The sequence below is a fragment of the Pinus tabuliformis genome, chromosome X, assembly GCF_031772625.1.
Source record: "Pinus tabuliformis cultivar Carrire ecotype Pingquan chromosome X, CPIR1, whole genome shotgun sequence".
In the NCBI taxonomy this organism is placed as follows: Eukaryota; Viridiplantae; Streptophyta; class Pinopsida; order Pinales; family Pinaceae; genus Pinus; species Pinus tabuliformis.
The window spans coordinates 1108102404-1108129326 of record NC_142308.1 but is presented as its reverse complement, the minus strand read 5'-3'; positions in this window follow the sequence as shown (position 1 = coordinate 1108129326).

Below are 26923 nucleotides of genomic sequence, written 5' to 3'. Positions count from 1 at the left end.
AGTCTGCAAGGAAATTTGGATCTTCCTTTTTGTCCATTGAATTCATTTTCACTAGTTGACGGTGCACTCTCAACATGATCGTTAGAGGTTGAAGATATTGGATTGTGCAAGCAGGGAGACCAGTCCCTCAAGATCCATGGGATGCAGGGACAATCTCGATGATAGTGGTCTCCCTTGAAAATGACATATGGAGATTTAGGTTTGGATTGTGCAGTGTGTGGATTTTTGCTAGACGATGCATGGTTGCCCCCTTTCATCGTTGGCTTCTTCTTATTCTTCTCCTTCCCTTTATTCTTCTTCTCAGTTACTTGGTTTTTAGTGTTACTAGCTTCACCAAGCGAAGAGGAAGAAGGAGAGGGAGAAACAAACGAAGTAGAAGGTGGGGGAGCAACTTCAGTATCATCTGTTTGCTGATTTGATTGCTGAGGAATTGTGGTGTTTTGAACGACAGTGATCGAGAAAATCCATACGGGCAGGCCAATTGTGAGTTCTGGAAGGGACAATGTGGCCATGTGTGGAGCACCAACACTCCCCCAAGAGAAGAAGGGACTAGGATTTCCCCCAAGGGGAAATCCTTGATTGGTAGACTCTATTTCTCAACCTAAATACCAACAAGGGAACAATGACGTTATTCTGTTTAAAATAAATTTTATGACACTTTGACACAACTTGCTTTTTCAATTTTTAAGAGTCGAGAAAAAGCTAAAGATGACTCTAGTCGCCTTCGATTTTTAATGAGCCTGAAGTGACAAGTGCTCAGATGGAACTTTTCTTTTAAGGAGTTTGAAAAGGAACAAAAGTGACTACTCCAGAAATCTAGACAGAGGGATTACCAAACCAATCGCAAAACTGCAAAATACTTTTTATGGTACGACAATCAATCTTTCCGAATGTTGTGTTTAGTGCATTGCAATCGATAGGGCGACATACACGGCTTCCTAAGGATAAAGGATGTAGCCTATTGTGGTCTCCCAATATATACTCGACGGTACGTGGGAGCACAAGTCCATACTAGCACTTGTCATCTCAAAGAGGAGGAATCACCCAACCTACGATGAAAGCGATAGTTACCAGGCTTTACTATGCTGGAATACATCTCTAGCCTAGACTTCTAGATGTTGTGCGTTAGGTTCCAAAGCGTTTTTATGTTCATTGAGGTTTATTTTACAGTTGATCTTTCTTAAGAATTTTGCCTTTAACGTTCACTACGTGATGTAGATATACAATTCCTAAATATGTAATCTAAGATGATAAACAATCGTTCACTTTCTTTTTGCAATGAAAATCCTAGCTACTAAGGAAAGAGAAATGAAATTCTTTCAACATAGAGCAGAGAGCACACATTAGATGCACTTTTCCTAAATCAACTTTAGCATGCAGTCTTAATGCAAATGCATATGCATGTATTTGTTTTCCACTTTCTTAATGTGTGAATGACAAAAATAAAACAAAGTATAGAGCTAAACTATCTTGTTTTAAAGCGACAATACTAACAATTTTCTTTTCAAAAAATGAAAGTAAAGCCAAGACGACACTTTGTGATTTCGAATTCAAAACTGCTTTTGACACTTGAAATACTAATGATTCAAATCAAATACAATGGCAAAAGTGTAATAGACTATCAAAAAGAGGAAGACTCTTTTCTTTGACTGAAAATGACACTTGAGACACTTTCAAATCAGAAGACGACAATTCGATTAAGATACTATTTGCACAAGAGAATTGTAAATGACGAAAAATACATAAAAACATTCACAATTATTTATCAATGGAGGCTGAATAATGTAAAGGAAGGGAGTTTCAACAGTGATATACTGATCACAAACAGCAAAACTACTGAATAAAGTTGAAGACAATGAAGAAAAACCAAAATCTGGAGGCAAAAATAGTCTCATCTGATCATCGCACCTGTAACACAGGGAAACACGGATGTATCTCATCTACAACACACGGGAGGTGCGATGCATCTAGATTGCCAATGAGAGACAATGCGATGGTACAAGAACGAGACTGAGCTTGGTTTTGGCTCATAGTTTGCAACTAAGTTCAGGGGTTTAGGCTGAGCTAATGATAGGCAGTAAACACAAAGTATAGGGGCTGATCTAATGAGGTTATTTGAGCTACCACCAAGGCAATTAGGATGTTTGCAAGCTAGATGTTCAGTTCATAAACCAACCCGGAGATTGACTGAAGCAGCATTGATCTACTTTGCAGTTTCATAGCAAAAGTAGTTCGAAGGCTAGCTGGCTTGACTTCAGGCTCTGTCTGTGGTTTATAAAGCAAACAATAGTAACGAAACAAACAAACTATTCGATCCCTAGTGGAGTTGCCATTTTGTTATCGGGAAAACTAGTGTCCATTCAGAGCAGCTAGTCCCACTAAGAAAGGTAGCTATCTTAGAAACAAACAAATTAAAGTTACTTGTGTTTTCCTTTATGAGAGATAGATGAGAGAGAATCAGAGAGCACCAACCTCAGTCTTTCGCTAGTCTCCATGCTTGTTTCCTCTCTCCTTTGATAGAGCTTTTGCCACTCCTTTCTCGCTTGTCCCACTTCAAAGAAAACCTGTAGAGTTAAGGCAACAAAATACCATCAAATCATAGAGATCTATAACCATAAATAATGTAGGATCAAATGTACGTTAACCATATAAATGCATACACAAACAAGATTCAGAGATATACAAGCATATGGAGGAAAACTCAAATAGCTTTATTGATAGAAGTAGTAGAAGAGAGGATTACAACGAGGCTGTCTGATCCATCATCATCCTCCCAACATGAAAGCCCTCTTCAACTCATACAAAGCAAGATCACCCAATAATGTCTTCAAAGAGATACCAACAACACTTCCTTGCAAATTACAAAATTCCAGCCTCTGGATATCTTGGATGAGGGATCCATATATAGATGTTTTCAAGAGAGTGAGTTAGCTTCTAGGATTTTGATTAGTTTCATTTCACTGATAGTTCTTGGTTCCACTTGGAGATTTCAGATCTCTTACTCATCCCTGGGTGAATCCAGAGAGGCAAGTGTCATATGAGCAGTTTCTAGAAGATTCTCTGGGTTTCCACCTAGCACACTGCTTCTGCCATTTGTCTGCTCTCGCTCATCACACCCTACAGAAGGGATTTCTAGTATGCATCGCACCCCCCAGGTGTAATAGGTGAGATGCATCGCACTCTATGCATGGAGCAGTCTGTATGGTCCAGTTTTGACTAGTTCTGAGTAGATTTTCATGGAGAACTTCTAGGAGATGATGTAATCAGCTGACCTTGTTCCTTTAGGGTATGAAACAAAATTTTAGGGGCTTAGAAGCCCTTGGTTTATGGACATATGTGATTGGGGTTGCAGTGCCCAAATATGTCTATAACACCAAGGCTCCTCATCATTCATATGTATGCACTGGTGATCAATCCAACACACAGATTTTGCTTCCTCCACTGGAATCACATGATCCCATCACTTATGCACTGGAGGAATCATTCACAGCAAGCACACTTGCAAGGCATAAGTTTTCTCTTTTTCTCATGTTTTCTTGTCTGTCACAATCAAGAGAGTGCATATGCTTATCATCTGTACGCAGTGTGTCACAACACCATGGTAAGTCCATAGAGTGTTTGTCTTTTGCATTCACTAATTTATTTTCTGTGGACGCATGTAAGCTCAAAGTGCATTGGTCTTCATTGTTATATCTTTAATGTTTGCTGGTTCGCTTGACTGTGATTTTCACGAACCATGCCTTCACCAACATGGGCCAACCAATGCACCGGTGGCTACATTGGAAATATCACTTCACGTGAGTAGGCCCATGCACTGTTTAGCATAGGAGTAGGAGTAGTCTTTGCTCCTTTGCTTTGCTTTACTTCTGATTTTTTCTTTTTGCTTTCTTTTCTTGCTTGTACTCGTAGGGTAGCCTGTCATGAAACCATGTTCGAATCTCGAGACAAGCTGGGAAAATCTAAGAGGACTTGTACAACTATCAATATCTAGTTATATGTTGTCCTCTCTCTTTATGAATAACTTGGTGTCTTTAGTTGATGATGCCTTGATGGAAAATGCGTTCTGTTCAGGGTGAGTCTTGGTGAAAACACAATGCTTGCGCTCTAACTAGTACCAACTACTCTAGTCGGTTGTTTTGGGTTAAGCAGTGTCAACTGAGTCAAGTAGAGTAAGGTGAGGGGGAAAACCTTAACAAGTATGTCAGAGGTAGACATAACATACTTCTCTAAAGGAACAATCTCTTCTGCTCTCAATAAGCCGGGATCCTTCTTTGGCCTCTGTAATAAATAAGTGCCCATGGATATTCCTTCAAAAAAAAAGAAAAAAAATGAATAAGGTGAAAGAAGAGAAATTCTTCTTGCACAGAGAGGTGATGCAAGTAACTCCGCTGGGGTATTGACCAGGTTCACTAGCAGCAGAGTGATGCTTGTGTTCGTGCGTGACTCCGCCGGGGTACTATCCAGGCCTGCTAGCAGCGGAGAAACACCTGAGATGAAACTTAAACTCTGATAGTTATATTACTTGTGCATCAATATACCCCTCATCCCCAATCGAAATAACTAAGTTGACTTGGCTTGGAATGTGTGCTGACCGATCAAGAGAATGGTAGGGACTACATCTTTCACACAAGCTAGTGCAAAAGCCATTATGATCAAAGAATCAAGCAATACTTCCAGAAGGGTTAGAATTTCTTTTCACAAAACAAGGTCCATTCAGAGAGCTGGAGTTATACCAGTGTGTCGCCAAGTGTTATAGCGGCTACAACCACCCTCCAAAATTTTGGCTCGCATGCAAATTTGAGAGCCTACCTTGGATCCTGAGATCGATCATCCTTGGTCACTTATTGGTAAGCTGATGATTTCAAACTCCCCTCCTCGATCCTAAGAGTTGTCTACGTTATCATATTTATCCAGTTGTGTTGTTTTTGGGCATAAGGGTTTTTGTTTTTCATACAAAGGGAATGTTGTTTTGCTTCAAGGGAATTGTGTGCGTATGAGTGGTCGTCATCACATAAACATGTTTCACTCTCACTTCACGCACTCTTGTCAGGAAGGTTGGTGCGTGTTACACTAAAATTTGTCACCATGACTATTTGCAGTTAGTATGGCTCCATCAACTGTCATACTATCCTCCTTGGCAAGCCTCATACCTCTGCTCTCCATGTCAAACTCCAAAAAAGAGAGAAAGTCATTAAAAATCTATATATCTTTGGGTACGCAGTTCCTCGTAGCCTTACCTGCGTGTACGCACCCCAAGTTCACAATACTTGCGTACTTGTAAGCTCTGTCTGTAAAGCAATGGGTGCGTACTCCTGTAAAGGTCAAAAGGCGCAAGTTTCACTCCAAAAAAGTTACTTGTGGTAATTTCTAGAGCATTCTAGAAGCTTGTTTGACGTGTATGAAGCGCCTCCAGATGGTTCATGTACCCCTACCAAAGAGGAACTTATCCCATCAAGAGGGGAGCTATCCCATCCAAAGAGGGGCTTATCCCATTAATGGTGGACCTGAATAACTTCCTCTAGAGCACTATAAATACAGGCATTGGGCCAAAGGGAGGAGAGGTTAAAAGCTGAACATTCCTAAGGGTAGATGCTGCTGGAATTAGGACTCCCTTGTAAAGCTTGAGAGGAGAGATTCCCATCCTTTCCTAGCCTTATTTGAGAGTGGGTGAGCTGATCAAAGTAAAGGAAAACTTTTGCTGGACCCTAGGAGGGACTTGCACAACACCAAGGCTCAGGTTGTAATGGTTCCTTTTGTTTCCACTTAATGCAAATGAACTCATTTTTCTCAACAGATTGTTATTCATGATTTGTTTCATATACTCCTTGGTCTGTATGATGGATATGTATTGTTTTATGAGTTTATCAGGTGCTATTTAATCTTTTGGCTTGTTAGTGAATGCAGGTTTCGAAGAGAAGGAGGAGCTCATCCGGATCGGCGAGGCTGGACTACTACAAAGCGTTGGACTAAAGGTATGTTAAAATCACCTGATTACTTGTATTCTCAATGCATGTTTAGAGAAAGGTAGTGTTTATTTGTCTTGTTTGTCACTAGAAAGCCTTCGCTTCTAGGGAGGTCGGTTGTGTCCGCACTATCGACTCTTTCCGCCTGAAAAAATGGCGACCATACTGGGGACTCCATTGATGTGAATGTTGTTTTCCTTTGTATGAAATTTTGATCTGAGAAAAGTCGTTTGTTTTCTGGTTTTTGGCTGTCTCACTGTGTTTTTGGGTGGGCTAGCTTAGGGTTAAATTAGATTTTAGCTTTTCTTAGTTTTGCTAGAAGTACGCAGCCTCTGAGTTGAGCACAGTGCGTACCTGTACGCATTGCAGCTTTGTGCACAGAGCATACCTGCACCTATGCAAACAGGTCGCCTGCGTACCCTGTCAAAATTAAGAAAATTTCAATTTTCTTCTTTTTGCCTTTTAGATTTTAGTTTTAATTTGTTTTCTCTGCCCAGATCCACTGGTTTTCTGCCATAAATCTTCACCTAAGCTTGTTTCGTCAGTGTCGAGAGTTTTTGTGAAATTCATAGAGGTTTTGCCTTAGGGTTTGATTTTTAACTGGTCCTGTAGTGACTTTGGCATTAGAGGTTGTTCAACTTTGGATCTCCTTGGTTTTGTTCAATCCTCGTAGGAGTCGGGCTTGTCATAGAATTCACCCTTGTGAGAGACCTACCTTTGCGTCTTCTCTTTGCGAATCTTGAAAAAGTTTGTTGCTTGAACTTTGAATTTTATTCTTGAGAAAAAGAACAAAAGATTTTGATTTTTGTTTTTGACTGGTTTTTGGTTCTGCATTAACTAGTCCTTAGTTACATTTTGACTGAGTAAAACATCCAGGAATCATCTTTAGTAGGCTTTTGCCTCGTTAGATTTACTTTTAGGTGCTTTTTTCTTAGATTTGCTTTTGAGTGAAATTGAGTTGATTTGATTGCCATAGCTTTTTTAACTTTGATTTTTGTTAAAGTAAGTTTTACATGCTTTATTAATTAGGAAAAAATACAAAAATATCTTTTGAAGGAAAGTTTGCTTTGGTAGCATTTGAGTCTTTGAAAGAAAAAAGAATTTTCGTGAAGTGATTAGTGGTCATGTGTTGTGTGTTTTGAAAAGATAAAGAGTTTGTTTCTTTGATTTTCATTGCCAAGAAAGTTGTCTTTATATCAATTTTGCATTCTCCAACTCTCTTAGCTAAGGAATTCATTGAAAAAGGAAAAATTAGTATAAATCATCCTAAGTGCATCTTTTTAGTGGATTTCGATCGAGTCTACACACCATCATTTTCATCTCCACTACCTTTTGTCTTAAAGAAAAGCCATAAAATTAACGCTTAAAGTAAAATCAACTTAGTAACTTTTTATTTACTAGGGCTCTGAAACACCAATATAGATCAGGCTAGTGTCTTGGAGTAGGAGAGTAATTAACTCTCCAAGACAGCAAAACCAAACAAGTAGCTCATCTTGTGGTAGGATAAATCCAACTGTTTCATTTGTACTCTGGGAAAGCTCCTCTTAAAGGAGAAGCACGAGACCGTGTCCGAACCAGTGAGGGGATCAATCCTCCTTCATTGGGAAAGACGCCAGATACGCATGTATTACAAACGGTAAACCTCGGATTATTGTCGAGGAGCCTGGGGTCACTTGTCAGTAAACCTTGGATTATTGTCAAGGAGCCGGCAAGGGGATTGAGCTTGTTACTCTGCCCTTGCGTGCTATCGGATAGTAGACTGTTCCCCCAGGTGCATTTGTTGCTGTTGGTAACCTTAGTGACCATTATCTTTAGGATTCTACCGAGGTGACGGTGGAGGGAAGATCCCACTGTACCTGGAGCAGACGTCGGCTAGACTCACTTGGATTTTCCGGGGGGTTCACTTCACTCGAGACGGTTAAAGTGGAGGAACTTGTGCCGGTCTATTCATTAAGCAGGTTGCTACCGAGACAATCCCGTAGACTTCGGGGCAAGTCTCCTGAGATTGTTACCGTGGCCGATTTGTTGAGGAAGTCCCGTAGATTGCGGGGCGAACCTCCTGAAGAGATCCCGAGTCATTACGAAGGTTTGAAGGTCCTTGTAACTCCTAGTGGCAGTAAAGTAGGTTCACCTGAAGAAGGAGAATCGTCGTTGATAGTCCATCCAGATTACCAAGGTCTAGAAATAGGTTATAATCCTGAAGTAGTTGCGGTTTCTGAGCTTGCTGGTAGTTTTTCATCTATTAGTGATATAGGCGAAGAACCTGAAATATCTAAACCTGTTACTCCAACTTCTAGTGCGCCTGATTCACCTAGGGTAGAAAGAGTCATCACCGAAAATCTTCCTGCTAGTTTGATAGCTATTGAAGAACTTGCTCCAGAGGAAGAATTGGCGTTTCTATCTTTGAAGATCAACCTACTATTGATCTAAGGGAGCATGAATCCATCTTTTACAGTCCTCCTAGAAGTACTACTTGGTACCTTTCGCTAACCAATTATTTAGACAACTCAGGGATAAGTTTTTCTCCACCTCGTACTCCTTTTCCACCGGGAGGTATTTATACTCCTGTAAATATGTCTGGTCAGTCGTCCATGTTCACTCAATCTCCTGAATCTTTCTTGTATGGCGGTCCTTCTGTTCCCTCTGGGTATCAGTCACTTTCTGGTACTTTTGCGGGAGCATCTCCTCAACCCATTGAACATGGGTTATTAGCTGGAAACAATGGTAATAAACCGTTGGGTGTAGGAGACATTTACATGATGTCAGGTTCAGTTCCCGGTTCTCAACCTCAAGGTGGCCAATTACCGCCTGGGGGGCAGCCTCAGTTAACGCCTGGGGGGCAACCTCAAGGTACACAAATTGCGTCTGGGGGGCAACCTCAAGGACAGTATGTACCCATAGTACAATACATTCCTCAAGGTCAACCCCAGCCTCAATATGTACCCCAGGGTCAACCTCAGTATCAATATTTACCTCAAGGGTATCAACCTCAAGGTCAAGGTCAACCCCAGTATCAGTATTTACCTCAAGGGTATCAACCTCAAGGTCAATACTTGAGTCAAGGTTATCAACCACCTCAAAGTCAATCATATGTTCAAGGTACGGGAACTGTCCCTTTCAGTTATCAATCCTACCCTCAATCCGGTTATGGATCTCAATATCCTCAACCTGTCATGGGTCAATACCCCGGAATGAACATAGTGTGGGATCCATCGCAAGTTCAACAGGTATTGCAGCCAAGTGTACAGTTGTCATCTCAAGCCGGACAACCCTTACTTGCTGGTCCATCCCAGCAACCAGTCCAGTCTAATTTTCAAACTTCTGTACCTTCGGTAGTTACTCAGTCGCCAATTGCACCTAGTACTCCATCTCAAACGACTGCTGCAACTACCGCAACATCTGCTCCTTCCACCACACTTGCTTCTGGAGTATCGACAACTCCAGTTTCTACTGCCTCTGCAACTACTCCTCAGACATCTTTACCATCGTCTGGATCTACGATTCAAACTACGGTTCAGATGCTTGTAGGACAACCTGGTTTAAGTACGGTTGTCACTAGTCAACCACAATTCACTTATCAACCGTACCAGGGACAGTACCAATACGGGCCTGCTGTCCAACAGCCGGTTTACCAGTATCAACCGTATCCTGGGTACACTTATCAACAACCTCAGCAACCCCAGTACGGTCCGGTTAATCCTGGTTTTCCAGGAGGATACAATATCCCAAATGCGATTCCTATTCCAAGTTATCCTGGATATCCTCCTCCTAGGACTGGTCTTGTGACCCAGAGTTTTAGGGATCCTAATCGGCAATTACCATTTATCGCAACTTTGGATTTACCAGACTTGTCGCGCCTAACGAACGATCCAATAAATTATCTTCCGTTCTGGCCGCCAATGCCAAATAAGTTGCCCAGTGATATACCCAAGTTCAAAGGTAAGTCTGGAGAGTATCCGTCCAATCATGTGATGACTTACCACCTCTCGTGTGCTTCAAATTCCATCTCGGATGATTCGATCCGCTTACGTCTTTTCCAGCGTACGCTCATTGGTCTCACAGCCAAGTGGTACATTGAGTTACCACGGGCCTCTTTTTACAATTTTAGTCAGTTAGCTACCTCGTTCCTAACTCATTTTCAGTTGCTGGTCAGATATGATAATGGCATGGAGCTACTAACTTCATTAAAATAGTCGACGTCCACTTATATTTCCAATCATATACATGAATGGAGACGTCGACGGTGATTAGTGAAAGTTTTTATCCCAGACCAAATCTTAGTTGAATGGTTTGTTAAATCATTATTACTGAAGATTACTGAAGATGTAGCTAAGGCCGAAATAGTTACTGAGGAGCAAGTAATTGCTCAAGCACAGTACCTTGACTTAGTTTACACTCAGTCAGGTACGTTACATGAAAAGATCCCAGATCTTCCAAAGTCAAATCAAATCACTGCTGCTCCTTCGGGATCTCATGCTGCTGATGGCATGATTGGTTCGGTAAATACTAAAAGCAAGAAGAAATCTTCAAAGAATTCTTCGCCCATTATAACCTTACCAGATTCCCCGACAGGAGAGTCTTCTCCTGAAATTTCTGCCGATATTCACGCTGTAGAGTCATCTACGGCTAAATCAAAAAATGGTGGGAAGAAGAAAGGTAAGAAGAAGAATAAAGCAGACAAGACTCCAAAGGAGAAAACATAAAAGTCGGAAACCAATGACGAAAAGCGCAAACCTCGATATCCTTGTCTAATTTGTGAAGAGGATCATTTTACAAGAGATTGCCCCCATCGGGCCGAGGTTGTGAAAATCGTCAAAGGTTCCTCAACTCTTGCTGTTTTAAAAGATCCATTTCCAAAGCAGGAGAGTAAGATGATAGGTTCTTCCTCGAGTGCCACTGAAGAACCCATATTGATGATGTCTCATGTAAGGATTGCGACTCGATCGCAAGATTATGGTAGTAAAAGTCCTGTTTATGGATCGAAAGAAGCAGAATCTTCTCATTCAAATCCATCAACCTCAGCTCCCGGTTCCGATCCACTACAGATCGAGAACCTAACCCTGACTTAGTAATAAAACCACCCGCCAAGGGTATACTTTGAAGGTCTGCTTTCAATCCACATGCGAGAGCGGCCCAGAATTACAACATTGTTGAGGATTTAGCTGTTTCACCCTCAGCAATGTCGGCTTTAGAAGTGCTACAATCATGCCCAGCACAACGAAAATTACTTTTGTCGGCTATAGGAGCTGTTGATGTTCAGGACCCGAACCTGATAATCTTTGATCTAGAAAATATTACACCGCGTCTCCCTCATCAGATGGCTTTCCAGATTCCAGTGATAGTAAAAAACAGGCCTATTCATTGGACTGTAATTGATGAGGGAGCTTCCACGTGTATTATGTCGATTCAGTGTTGGAGATCGCTTGGTTCTCCTTCGCTGAACCAATCCCCGACAATTCTTAAGGCCTTTGATGGCCGTGGGTTCCATCCGTTTGGAATTTTACAGGATTTGCCTATAGGGGTTGAAGGAAAAACCGTTAGTCTAGATGTGGAGGTGGTTGATGCCCCTCTGGACTACAACCTTCTTTTGGGTCGAAGTTGGTCTTACGCTATGACAGTGGTCGTTTCATCGGTCTTCAGAGTAATAAAGTTTCCACATAATGGCAAGATCGTAACCATAGACCAGCTGGCTTATTTTTCATCCGACCCAGCCTCTTCAGAGAGTATCCAGCATGTCGGTAAAACGACTATCCCTTATAAGGATGTTGGCGTAGGATTAGTTAAAGATTCCGGTTTACTGGGAACTTTTCCTTTTCCTCCAATCAACGCAGACCCTTCATTCGCATTCATTCATATGATTACGTCATATACTATTATTTACGATGATCCTTGGATTGTCCCATCTGAAACTGAGATAGACTCATTCGGTGATGCAATGCCTTTGATTCCATATGAAATTGCCTATGAAGCCATGCAATCTTTTTCCGACCCAAGTTCAACCCAAATCGACCAAATGAATGTGGTCCGTGAGGAATCCCTTTTCGCGTCAACCTCGGAATTAATAACGTTTCCCAAAGTTGTGTCATCTGAAGAACAACTTTGTGAAGTCCTGTGTGTAGACGATTTACCATGGGAAGATCTCCATCATAGATCTTCGTTTTTAACTGAGGATGATCATTTTGAAAACAATTTCTCATCAATCTTTACAGCTGAATATGTCAAAGATGCTCAGAGTCCAATGAAACATCCTGATTCAGAGCTAAATTTGGGAAACGTTTCTCACACTATTCCCATTGACATTTCAGTAAAGCCCGGAATTGGTGAACACATTCATATAGGTGCCTCATGTTCAGATGATGAAATTCAAACATACAAGGCCCTATTTCAAGAATTACGCGACGTGTTTGCCTGGTCCTATGAGGAAATGCCAGGAATTGATCCCTCCATTGTTGTTCATGAAATCAAGACTTACCTGGACGCTAAACCCGTTCAGCAACATCTACGTCAGATACACCCTCAGAAAGCGGCTGCAATTAAAGCAGAAGTTGAGAAGCTGTTGAAAGCAGGTTTCATTTATCCGATCCCATTAACGGATTGGGTATCGAATATTGTTCCAGTTAACAAGAAACAGGGAACAATAAGAATATGTATCAACTATAGGGATATCAATCGTGCTTTTCCCAAGGAAAACTATCCAATGCCCTATATCGATCAAATAATTGATGATTGTGCCAGCAGTGAAATATTTTCCTTTATGGACAGTTTTTCCGGTTACAACCAAATCAATATTCTACCTGCCGATCAACCAAAAACGGCCTTCATTTGTCCATGGGGGACATTTTCTTATTGCAAATTACCTTTTGGGCTTAAGAATGCCGGAGCCACTTTTCAAAGGGCGTTGTCTTATGCATTTCATGACATCAAGCACATTGTGCAACCGTATCTCGATGATTTTCCCGCTCACTCCTTACATCGAGCTGATCACCTTGTCCATTTACGAGCAATTTTTATGAGGTGTAGGCATTATCGTATACGGTTGAACCCACACAAATGTGTCTTCTACATAGAAGTGGGACGATTGCTGGGATTTGTAGTTTCAAAAGCCGGCATTCGCGTCAATCCCTCGAAGGTCGAAGCTATCATCAAATTGCCTCCTCCTTCGAGTCTGCGCCAACTCCAAAGTTTGCAAGGGAAAGCAAACTTTTTACGCCGATTCATTCCTAACTACGCCGAGATTACTAAGGGTTTTACCCAGTTGTTGAAACAAAATGCTCAATTCTCTTGGGATGAGATAGCTCAGAAATCTTTTGATGCGCTAAAGCACGCGTTGACCCATGCACCGTTGCTGCATCCTCCCAACTACAACCAGGATTACTTTTTGTACCTCGCCGCCGCTCATTCCATCATTGGAATGGTCTTATTACAGGAAGATGAATTCGAAACGGAACATGTGATATATTATCTTAGTAGGACGTTAAATCCCACTGAGCTCAAATATTCACATGTGGAGAAATTGGTCTTGGCAGCTGTTCAAGCTGTCCAACGTTTTCTTCATTACATTCTTCTCCGTAAAACTACAGTCATTTCGGATTGCAACCCTATGATCTACATTTTGACTAAACAATTGCTAGGGGGCAAGTACTCTACATGGATTGTTATCTTGCAAGAGTTTGACTTGGAGTTTGAAAAATCTAAGTCTAAGAAATCTTTAGTTTTTGCGGAATTGATGTGTGATTTCCCGCGTGCTGACACAGAAACTGTGGCAGAGGAAACCATTGTGGACGAATCTCTGTTTCTCATCAGCACTTTAGATCCATGGTATGGGGATATAATCGTCTATCTCCAAACCCAATCCTTTCGGCCCGAAGCTCCAAAGTCGGAATGTCGGAAAATTCGATTCCAGTCCCAACAGTACAAAATTATTGGAGATACTCTTTATTGTCGTGGGGCAGATTTGGTTTTTCATCGTTGCTTAAATCATGAAGAGGCAGAAAGGGTTATGAATGACTATCATTCTGGAGCGTGTGGCGGTCATATGTCTGGGTATGCCACAGCCCAGAAGGTGTTGCGTGCTGGCTACTTCTGGCCGTCCATGTTTAAAGATTGTATCATTGCGGTCCGAAAATGCCACAACTGTCAAGTGTTTGATCGCAAGATGCGCACACCACCTGCTCCTCTCCACCCTATAATTGCCGTTGGTCCTTTTGCTAAATGGGGTATCGATTTTATTACATGTAACCCTCACTCGGCCGGGGGGCATGCGTATATCATCCTTGCGGTTGATTATTTTACTAAGTCGGCTGAGGCGATGCCTACATTCGAGGCAGACGGCAAGACAACTGCGATTTTCGTATTCAATCATATTATTGCTAGGTTTGGTGTCCCGCAAGCGATAATCACTGACCATGGGCGCCATTTTCGAAACATTATGATGACAGAACTTACAAGCCAGCTTGGTTTACGTCATGATAGTTCTACTCCTTATTATCCACAAGCCAACGGTTTGGTTGAGTCCATCAACAAAGTTCTAGTTATCATGATCCGACGAATCATTGGTATTCATCGATCGAATTGGCACAACATGTTATTTTCAGCACTTTGGGCGTACCGAAACTCAGTGAAAACATCAACAGGGTTCACTCCTTTCCAACTAGTTTATGGTTTGGAAGTAGTGTTGCCCATTGAATGCGAAATCTCGTCACTTCAAATGGCTATCGAATTACTTCCAGCCACTTCCGAAGAGGAGAAGCGTCTATTATACTTAGCTAAATTAGATGAGACTCGACGTGACGCTGCATTGGCAATCGAGACTCACGCAAAAAGGATGAAAGCTCAGTATGATCGTAACGTGACCCCTCGTAATTTTTCGGAAGGAGACCTAGTGCTATTATGTGATCAAGCTAACGAAAAATTAGGTGCTGGCAAATTCGTTCCTATGTGGCATGGGCCCTACATTGTCAAGCGAAAGCTAGCAAAAGGGGCCTATGAGCTGGTAGATTTTGATGGGGACTCTTTGGGTAAGCCCAGAAATGGACTTTACCTAAAGAGGTATTATGCTTAAATGATGGGTATGGAGATTTAGTTAGGTTAGTTTTTCTTTTTAGCTGGTGTGTTTGTTAGTATAGACAGTGTGCTTAGCTTAGAGAGTGTGTTTTTAGTCGTTATTCTGGCTTATCTTAGTTTTACTCTTGATATTGCAGATGTCGATGCCTCTCCAAACGTACATTGGATTCGCTGATGGTGCTTGTCATAGTACACGGAATATCTCTTCCGCAGCTTGGGTTATCTATTCGCCCTCTCATGAGTTAGTTTCTATGCATGGGGTGAGCCTCGGTCAAACAACAAACAACATTGCAGAATACAGTGCAGTGATTGAGTTATTATCTGAATCTATTTCGTTTGGGATTCGGAGTTTGATAGTGAGGTTAGATTCTGAACTCGTTGTATTACAACTTAATAGAGTGTATGCCATTAGAAATCCAGTGTTATTAAGGTTATTTTTGAGAGTGCCTCTTGGAACGTGAATTTGATTACATTGAATATCAACATATTCCAAGGTCATTAAATACATTAGCAGATGCAATTGCTTCTCGAATGTTAGACAGACATTTGCGATAATCATACATGTAAATTTAAAAAACATTTTATCATACATGTTTAACAAGATAAGCCGGTAATAATAATATATATAGATAGGAGTGTGTCAAAACATACATCGTCTTCGATCATAGGTTGAAAAACACCTTATGATCGGCAAAAATGATAAGTACAAAAAACCAAAATGTCACATGTGTCTACAAAAAGTGACTAGCCAATCACTGGTGGTGTCTCTATACGAGACCACTGCCCGCGCTACCCTACACAGGAACCTCCTAAAAGGTCCTGGGACTGCGACCACATAGCGCTGAAGTCAGATAGGAATATCGTCTATAGTCATCTCTGGTATGTCTGCCGTAAGACGCTCTAGGTCCTGTTCCAACTCGGCTAAGGTCTCTGCGGCCGCATCCTGTGGGGCCGGTGCTGGTGCAACTGGTACTCTTCTCTCGAATGGCCGAAGATTGGCTGGATGCTGTGTACCTAAATCTGCATTTTGAAAATTGTCACTGTCAGTTTTGAGACGATATAAAAACAAAAAAAAAAGTAAATAATTTAAAAACTTGTGAAAAATGAAGTACCTCTGTCGTCCCATTGTTCTCCCTGTGGAAGAACCATGTCCGGATCACCGCGAAAATCCACTCCGGCATAAGGAAAATCCTGGATCGCAAAGACCTGGTCCTCCAACCAGTGAAAGTAACCCACAGGAAATCGGACAACTCCCGCTCCCTCATCAGGATGCCGGGCCATCACCGCAACCCATCACATCAACTTTGGCTCCCGAGGAGGCCCAACTGCAATGGTGAGATGCTGCGGGATCAGCATCGGAACTCTCTCTAGGGCAAAGCTCACAACTAAAGGTCCATACCCAAAGGTCTTTAATTGCCCATTCTTTGCCCTAGTCAGTTGGCCTTTCATATTGGCCAACACAACGTCACACCAGTTGAAAATGGTGCCTCGGTAGCAATCAATCGCCATCCGCATTTGAGACCCGGTGGCAATATGCAAAGCGGCTGCGCCGCAAAGTCTGGTAACTGTAAAGGCAATTACCATAAGTTCAGGCAGGGATATGTATTTGATTTCTATCCCCTTCTCCTGGTGCTGATTATTGCACCACTCTAGCCGGAGACTAGCAAGGGATTGGCCACCCGGCCTAGTCCCGGACAGAGTCAGTTGCTGGCCCCTATTAGGCAAACCAGTGAGAAAATATATGTCTGAGGGCTCTATCTCAAGCTAGTGCCCTCCGATGTAAAAACATTGATCCTGAACGTTCCACCTTTCAACCAGCCATTCTAGGAATCGCACCTGGGCCCTCATGCCAGGTATGGCCCAGTATTTGTAGAGACCGCATGCTTTCAAAGCATCAATGGAAGGTTGATGATCTATTGTGGCCAAATCGACATCTTCGTGTTCTCTTTCGCGCCAATCAAGCATGGTGGGCAATCTACACACCAGAAAACATTCATTAGAATTCATTAAATCAAAAATTAATGGTCTAGTTTTGAGATTTGGGGTTTTAAATTTACTTTGTGCGGAGCACACACCCCGCTTTTAGAAAACAGAGCGTGGGTACGCAGCTGTTCTGAAGGTAGGCTGCGTACTCCTGCCATTTTCCCATTAACGAAAATGTCGGGGGACGTAGGTCGCCCATGGGGCACCTGCGTACCCCGAAAAGCGGATCTTGAAACCCCAAAGCCCCCAAAAAATCAAACTAGGGCTTAAAATGAAATTCTAAATAGATGAAAACAAAGAGGAGGATGTTGTGAAATACCTGAAAGAGACGGCGCTCGATTCCGACGGTCGGATTCTCCGCAAAGTCCACGGGAAGTTTCTTGCCAAAAGCCCTTTTCTCTCCCTCAACAGTAAAATGGTAAAAATAACATGGTAAAAGGTCTTTTTATAGGTTTTTTGGATAAATGAATGCTAAGTTTGTTTATTTTTTACCATGGAAGGATATTTTTCAATGTATTTTTGCCTATCTTAAACAGGTATGAGTAATGTGTCGTTTTTGTGCAGGACAAAAGGAATTTCAGGGAAAATTATCATTTTTCACGAACCAAAACATCAGAGTCATCTTTTAAGCCCTTTTCTGGCTCTTAAAACATGAAAAGATTGCCGAGTGTTTCTTTACACTCGTTAAAACAGAATTAAAAGACGGTCCCCTTATAACTCTTTTCTGACCGTAAAAACAGGAAAAGATTGCCGGGTTTTTGTTGTTTCAAACTCGATACTGGAAATAAAACGATGTGTCCTTGATCGCTTTTTACTTTTCAGGTCAGAGGCACTAATCATGAAAGTACTCCTTGGTCGCAAGACTAAGCGGTTCTCTCAAGTATTATTTTATACTTTTTCGGGCTTGGGAGACACAACTTTACGAAAAAGTTCAACTTGGAGTCTTCTTAAGTTTTTTCAGACTCTCTAAAAATGAAAAACGCCGAGTTTCTCCTATACTGGACTCGTTAAAATTTCACAGTAAAGGACCTGTTCAATTACAAACAGGAACGGACCACTCCTTCTTAGGGTTCGAATCAAAACTAAGTTGGACTCATCCGAAGGATGAGCTTATAATCAAGCATATGTTATCCTCCTCAAGCTTGTAAAAAATAAAGAGGTACTTGCCAGAAATGGTGGGGGAAAAGAGAGAAAAATGAGCCCATTTGTTATCCTTTGTCTCAGAAGAAGCCTTATTACCACTCTTGAACACGACACTTTGCATTCACCTGGGTTGGGAAATCCTTTGCCTCACAGTTGATCAAACCACATTGAAAATCTTCAGCCGGGTATTAACTTTGGGTCAAATGTCACAAAGCCATCTGTCGTGTCGTTATGTGTTCAAGAGGTCTCTGCAATAAACATTCATCTGCAAAATACCCGTCATCCATCTTGACCATCCCTGAGTCAGTCCTTACAGCTACATTTCTTCAACTTGATCTATGATTTCGTGTTGTGGATTTGCCTGCAACGGGTCGCTTTCTATCGACATCAACACATTATCTAGAAAGAAGACCTAGGAATCGTCAGTACCTTGAAGTCTGCATGCATCAATGGCAGGTTTCTCGCCTTTGACGACAGTTTACATCATTGACTTTCGATCGAAGGATTCCGTGAAATGTTTGACATCAACTCATTCATTCACATCTCATGGATTGTACTGGGTACTTTGAGAACCATTGACATCACTGGTGGTCTCTCTCACGCTTGTTAACAGTTTACATCATTGACTGGTAATCAAGTGGTTTCTACCATGTTCGACATCAACTCATTTATTCACATGGATAGAATCGTACCTGTTCGGGAAGTAGAAATGGAGACCCCGGATCTAGTTTCCACCATCCAGGCTGCGAGGAGTTTTGTATTCATTATACAGTAGACCAACTATAAACAGATGGCTGCGTCCATACTGTGTCTAAAAAAGTCTATGATTATGATGTACTGCAGAATCATTCCTGTATCAGAGCAGTAGATAGTTTGTTAGTTAAAGTTTTCAATCTGAGTATGGGAATTCCTACCTCAGCGATGATATGATCTTATATATGTATTTTGTGTTGAATACTTGCAGGTTCCGACTGGGCTCTCCACAAGATAATCCTTGAAATGATAAAGTACTTCACCCTTCCTAGATGATATGAAACCCTTATCTACTACAGGCTTCGCACTTTAGGGGGCAATCTGTTACACTAAAATTTGTCACCATGACTATTTGCAGTTAGTATGGCTCCATCAACTGTCATACTATCCTCCTTGGCAAGCCTCATACCTCTGCTCTCCATGTCAAACTCCAAAAAAGAGAGAAAGTCATTAAAAATCTATATATCTCTGGGTACGCAGTTTCTCTTAGCCTTACCTGCGTGTACGCACCCCAAGTTCACAATACCTGCGTACTTGTATGCTCTGTCTCTAAAGCAATGGGTGCGTACTCTTGTAAAGGTCAAAAGGCGCAAGTTTCACTCCAAAAAAGTTACTTGTGGTCATTTCTAGAACATTCTAGAAGCTTGTTTGACGTGTATGAAGTGCCTCCAGATGGTTCATGTATCCCTACCAAAGAGGAACTTATCCCATCAAGAGGGGAGCTATCCCATCCAAAGAGGGGCTTATCCCATTGATGGTGGACCTGAATAACTTCCTCTAGAGCACTATAAATACAGGCATTGGGCCAAAGGGAGGAGAGGTTAAAAGCTGAACATTCCTAAGGGTAGATGCTGCTGGAATTAGGACTCCCTTGTAAAGCTTGAGAGGAGAGATTCCCATCCTTTCCTAGCCTTATTTGAGAGTGGGTGAGCTGATCAAAGTAAAGGAAAACTCTTGCTGGACCCTAGGAGGGACTTGCACAACACCAAGGTTCAGGTTGTAATGGTTCCTTTTGTTTCCACTTAATGCAAATGAACTCATTTTTCTCAACAGATTGTTATTCATGATTTGTTTCATATACTCCTTGGTCTGTATGATGGATATGTATTGTTTTATGAGTTTATCAGGTGCTATTTAATCTTTTGGCTTGTTAGTGAATGCAGGTTTCGAAGAGAAGGAGGAGCTCATCCGGATCGGCGAGGCTGGACTACTACAAAGCGTTGGACTAAAGGTATGTTAAAATCACCTGATTACTTGTATTCTCAATGCATGTTTAGAGAAAGGTAGTGTTTATTTGTCTTGTTTGTCACTAGAAAGCCTTCGCTTCTAGGGAGGTCGGTTGTGTCCGCACTATCGACACTTTCCGCCTGACAGTGCATCAAGCAAAGTATGTATTATGAATTCTGGATGTTCTACGTTGTGTCACTAAGTGTCCATAAGTGATCACAGTCAAGCCCTATCAATGTTTACATATGTTTCACTAATCTCACACTTAGACATTTTCCCGAGCAACCTAGCCTCATCCAGTTTCCCAGAACTATGTTCTTTTCTTCTGCAACCATCAAGCTTCCTCCCTTGCCTGCTGAAACCTCGCAATGCACAGAGGCGCCAACCTCCCTTTGCTACTAAAACATCGCAACTCGCAAAGACACCAACCTCCCCAACCAACACTGCTCTCCAAAATGCGCAGAGCAGTTAGGAAGCCAACATTTCTCTCTAGAAATGCGCAGAGAAATCTAGCTGCACTGCACCTAGAAATTGAGCAGAGGTGTCCTTTCAGGACCCCCATCTCGCAATAGTGTCCTATGCCTAAAAAATGCATAGTTTTTTTGAATCTGCCCTGTTTGTCTTGCATGCAGAAACTGCTCAGACGAGCCTCCCAGGGCCTCATTCTGGTAGTAGTAACTGTCTGCTGAAATTGCACAGATCTACCACTTAGTGACTACAGGAAAATCTGACATGCTGAAATTGTTCCCAAGCAGTTGTGGAGAAGGACCAAGGAACTAAGTAATGGAAAAGATCAATGTTACACATTAATTTGTCACTGTCTTCACTCCAGTCCTTCTACTGTGTCATGTGTCCAAGTCAAACATGCTCAAATGCTCTCTTGTGTTGCCAAATGACCCACTTTTCCTAAGTTATCTACCTCATCGCGACTATGGACTAAATATACGCGCTGAAGGGCGCTCATAAACAGTCTAGCTGCGCTGCTAGCGCGGAAGTACATCTGATTCTCACGATGGTCCGATTTCATGTTCCAACGTGAGGTTACTTATTATCTTTAGCGATGATCTGATTGGCTACATTGCTCACTAGTGATGTTAGCACTAAGGGTCAGTTATGCCCCCGCGATGATCTAGATTGGGCGAGTTTGTTCCAACAGTCGGCCTTCCAGATGACTCTAGACCTGGTTGTTGGCATAGTTTGTATCGCCCTCCTTTCTCTGGCATGGAAGTTCCATTAATTGTGCTACCTTCCTTTGGGATAATCTCACTCTTCCACCTCTCATGGAGACTCCTTCTCCTATTTAAACTCTCACCATTGCTATGCATTGCTAGTTTCTGATAGTTGGCTAGTTGAGCAGTGCTGTTAGTGTTTGTGAGTTTGCTAGATAGCTGGTGTGAGTGTGACAAGTGTGGGATTGTTGATAGCTTGTGGAAGGTTGTGAAGTGCCCTTAATCTTGTGTAAAACTTATGAGTGAGAGAGATCTTGTATATTAGGAGATCCATCCTCAAAGAGTGAATGCTTGAGGAACATGCTGGCTAGATCCCTCTGAGAAGGCTTGTGGCGTCAAGACTTTAGTTGTAAGCTTACTCTTATTTTATTATTAATACAATCAATGATGTTTTCCTATGTCTCGTATGCAATGTACTTGATAGCTCATGACTGCTTGACTTTGTGAGTAAATAGATCATTATTGTTTTTCTGGTTATGTGCTTTGTTGTATTTCATTTGCATTGTTTCAGGTTGATCACTCATTAGGAAGAGGAAGTGGAAGCTGCAGCAGCGCAACGGAACTCCATCGACCACCGGTTGAGGTAGGCCTCCAACTATGACTGTTTAAGGAAAGCTATTGTTGATCTGTCCTTGTTTGTGACTAGACCCACTCTAGGGCTAGAGGGGTTGCCTCTGTCCGCAGAGGGAACACTTTCCTGCATCACAAATTGGCGACTCCGCTGGGGAGCTTGGCCTTTGTTCTTCCTTTGTTTTCTCTTGTTTTGATTTTTGATTTGGTCTCTTTTGAAGTTTGGGGATTAGTTACCAGTCTTTTGAGTTTCCTGGCTTGATCTGGGAAGTACCTCTATTTGATTGAAGGATTGACTGCTTTTGATTTGGGAGTTTTGGTTTGCCTGTCATTGTTTTGAACATCATCGCGGATTTAATTTTAATAGTTGCGCTGTCATCGCGCTCACCCTTTTGTAATATCCTGTGCATCGCATAATTACGCCTCACAGTCGCGATGGTTTTGAAAATCTGAACATCGCAAAAAAGCTGTGTACTTCCGCACTAACATCGCTCTGTTGCCGCGGTTAGTTATTTATCAGTGCTTGTTGCTTGTGTATTACCCGCGTTGATTGCTGTAGAATTGATTTTCTCAATTCTGCCTCCTGAGTCCATCAGTCCTGTTGGTTCCTTGCTTTTCTCGCCTGCATAGTAGCTTGTTTTTCACTGTTTATGGTTAAGGCACTCTCTCGTTAGCTTTTTTGAATGAATCTTGCTTTTTCTCTGATGTGACCTAGTTCATTATTTCAAGTCTCTTGAATCAGTTGGCTTGGTTGCTAGTTTGCTCAAGGTTCGTTTGTAGCTTTTTGTTGGTTTGATTGAGCCTTCCCCTTTGCTTATTTTTGGTTGATTGTTTAGTGATGGTTATTGAACCAATCTTTGGCATTGATTCAATTTCTTTTCGCTACCGAACATAGATCACAATTGTTTGGATCAACCATTTTTTTCCACACTTGCTTGTTGCTTATTTGTTTCTTCTAGATTTAAAGACATCAAAATCAAAAGGATTGCATTCATTTAGTGTACGAAAGTGAAAGTGAATTTGCATTTCAAGTTTGCATATTGGAAAGCGAATGATAAGATCTCTCATTAGTAGTATCCATGCACTTTAGGAATTGATGTCTGTATGCATTGAGTGACTACCTTTGTTGTCTTGGTTTTCTTGGTTTGGGAATAATCTCTCTACCCTCCCGTAGGTAGATGTTCATTGAAGAAAAAGGATTTTTTCATTCATTCTAGCTACATCCTAGGATTTTTTGTATACATACGGTAAGGCTTGAAAACTGAAACATAATCCAAGATCAACTCTAAAATGAACTAAATAAATCTAACAACGCATTGGAACATAACGCACACTGTTTAGAGGTCTAGGCTAGAGACGTGCTCCGGCGTCGTTAAACCTAGTCACTTTTGTTTCCACTCAAGGTTGGGTGTTTCCTCCTTCTGTGACTCAATAGTGGTCTAGTACGGAATTGTGCTCCCATGTAGCATCGAGTATATGTTGGGAGACCCCACTAGGTTATCATCCTTTATCCCTAGGAAGCCGTGTCTGCTGCCTTACAAACCGTAACACACCGAACACAACATTCGGGAAGATTGACTGCCGTACGGAAAATCCTTGGTTTTCATATGATTGCCAAGGTGTATATGCAGTTTTACGGGTTGTCTGGTAAACCTTTTGCCTAGTTCTCTAGAGTAGTCACTTTCGTTCCTTTTTGGAATACCTAAAAGAAAAGTTCCATTTGAGCACTTGTCACTTCAGGCTCATTAAATATTCAAAGGCGACTAGAGTCATCTTTTTGTCCTTTTCTCGACTCTTTAAAGATGAAAAGGTCAATTTCTGTTCTTGTGTCTTAAAATTTATTTGGCCACGTTTACATTTACCCTGTTAGATATTGTTTGCATTAGCTTGAGTAGGGTTCTTTACCGTTAGTTTTCCTAGGGTTTTTGAATCAAATCATCCTGGCGGAATCACCGATCCCGTCTCCCATTCCAAGTGACCAAGGGTCTCCCTCTTCTGTTGCTCCTGAGATACCAGTTGTTAGTGATACTCTCCCTATTATTCCGAGTATCCAACCGATTAACTCTCGCGCTCCAGAAGACGAGTCTTACGATATTCATTGGAACCCCATTTGGGAGCCTTCCGAAGAAGATATTCCTGGTACTCCTCCTAGTGTTTCGGTCCCAATGTCTTCTTCTGACATGGATGACACATCCCCCATTACGAGTGAAGAATCCGTTGTGACGAGCGGTGAAATTCCTATCTCAACGGAGACTACACCCTTCTGTGTCACCCCTCTCGGTGTCATGCTGCCTTTACGCTATAAGGCTTTGAGGGATGTTATGGGTTCTAGGACCTCCCTTATGACTTTTATGTGGTCTCATACCGTCACTCCGACCTCGAAGTCTTTTATTCCTCAAATTCACAATGTGTCTGTCACCTTCGTCCCGACTATTCCAACTGTCTGTGTGGCTTCTTCAACCCCTGTTGTTGGTGTCGTCACTGCATCCTTAGTTGTGACCATTATTGCTGGACCTTCGTTCAGATCTACGAATAGTGGCCCGTCGGCATCTACACTCGGAGTTGTTGATCCTACACTAAATGCCCCACCTTCTTCTGGTTCCATTCCAGCAGGGGGGCATACGATCAATATTTGCACGCTCTTCAGAATTCAGACCCCAAGATCCGTTTCATTATTATGATTCTCGAGGAGCTCATATTTATTACCCCAGACCTTTGCCCTCTCAGCCTGCGGTTGAGGTTACGCTCCCTTTATCTGTTGCTTGGGGTACCACTGGTTATCATGGTGGCCAAGTACCCCCCGCCAATTTTCAAGGACCACCTTATCAAGGTCAACCGTCTTACATACAGCCCTCCTATGGGCAGTAGTTTTATGGACAGCCTTATCTAGGGCAACTTGGAGGCCCACAAGGACAACCCTTCCAGGGACAACCTTCGGCCTTTGGTGATTCATCTTTTACTTATTTCGGGCAACCTTCTGGTAATCCGGGACAACCTTACTTGCAACAAGGCCAACTTGGTGTCCAGTAAGGCTAACCTTCTGGGAAAGTTGGTCAGCCTTACGTTTAGTAAGGCTAACCAATTTTCTAGTCTGGTCAACCATCTGGACAAGTTGGTCAGCCTCAAATCCAATCAGGTCAACTAGCTGTCCAGTCTACTTAGCCATCCGGTCCATCAGGACAGCCTGAGTTGTGCAAGGACAACCCAGTACCCAGAAGCTCAACCTTCTGGGCAAATGGGTGAATCTCAATCTCAACTAGGTCAACCTTCTGGCCAGGTGGCTCAGCCTCAGTTCTCTTAAGGACATCCATCTGGGCCTGCTCAACTGGGCACTCAAATGATTGTTGCTTCTCAAGCTCCACCCAGTTTTCAGCCCCAGTCTGGGCTCTAGACCCAATCCGGTCTTCAAATGCAGGTTGGATCCCAATCTCAACCTGCTTATCAAACACAGCCTGGCTCCCAGGCTCAGTTTGGAGCCCAACCGCCTTATGGTTTCTAGCAATCCCAAGGGCAAACCCAATTTTCCCCGTACCAAAATTATCAACAATTGCAGGTGAGTCCTTATTAGAATTACCAGCAACCGTATGTTGCTCCTGTAGGCCAAGTTGGTAATCAATGGAATGCTGGGGGGAAAATCCAGGGTCAGCCATCCAGTTATAGCTATAACCCCTATGGACAAAATCCCTACATACCGAACCCTCTTGGGCCAAATCCGTCTTGACAGAATCAATGGGGGCAACAAGAAGCTGGCTGGAACTCTGGTGCTACCTCCTACCCACGGCCTCAGATGTCCTTTAACCCTCAATTACCCTTTTTAGAAACGTTGGAATTACCGGATGTGTCCAAATTGACCAATGATCCTATTCTTCATAATTTGTATTAGCTGCCGGTTCCAACTAAGATTCCCGGTGATTGTCCCAAGTTTGATGGTAAAACTGGAGAAGATCCCCAAGCCCACGTTATGACTTATCATCTATGGTGTTCATAAAATTCGTGGCTTGATGATTCAATCCGGCTCCGCCTTTTTCAACGGACCCTCACTGGCTCTGTTGCTAAATGGTATATTGAGTTAGCTCGCAGATCTTTTCAGGATTTTGACTCGTTGGCTATGGCATTTTTAACTCATTTTCAGTTGCCAATTCGATATGAAACAAACACACATCTCCTGACATCCTTAAAATAAACAACGACCATGCATATCTCCGATCATATCTATGAATGGAGACGGCGTCGCCATTTGATTAAGTTTTGGATTCCCAATCAGCTTCTGACCGACTGGTTCACGACCTCATTTGTTGGTCCGATAGCATGAGACATTGCTATGGGGGCATGTGTAACTGAAGAGTAGGCTATTGCGCGTGCTCAGTACCTTGACTTGGTTTACTCCCAGTCTGGTACACTATATGATTATTTTCCTGATGCCCCGAGGCTCGAAACTTCCAAAGCCCCACCAACACCATCTGTTGACGGCGTCATTGGTTCTATTAATCCACCCTCTAAGAAATTTTCTGCGAACCCTGGGAAGCAAAAGTTGAATGCTCCGAATGAAAATACTTTTTAGGCTATATCCAATTTTGATAATACTTTCGAGGTTAACCACTGTCCAGTCCACCACAGCAGACAGAGCCTCGAAAGGAAAGAAGAAGGGAAAAGGAAAGAATAAAGCTGATCAACCCAAGCAGGATTCCCCTAAACCTCCACCCGAGGAAGGTGCCAAACGCAAGCCCAAGTATCCTTGCCTTATCTGTGACGAGGATCACTATACCAAAGACTGCTCGAGGTGGTCTAAAGTTATTCGTTTGTTGAAAGGTGCTCCCGGGACTCCTGCTATGCTCAAAGAGCCTTTTCCCTCGCAGCAAACGCAAATGGTGGTTGATCCATCTCAATCCTCTTCTCCCTTTGGTTCCCAAGTGTTTATGGCTGAGACGATTCCTGTCCACATTAGTACTCAGGAAAAGGAGTATCTGTCACCTGCTGGGAAAGAGCCTGAGG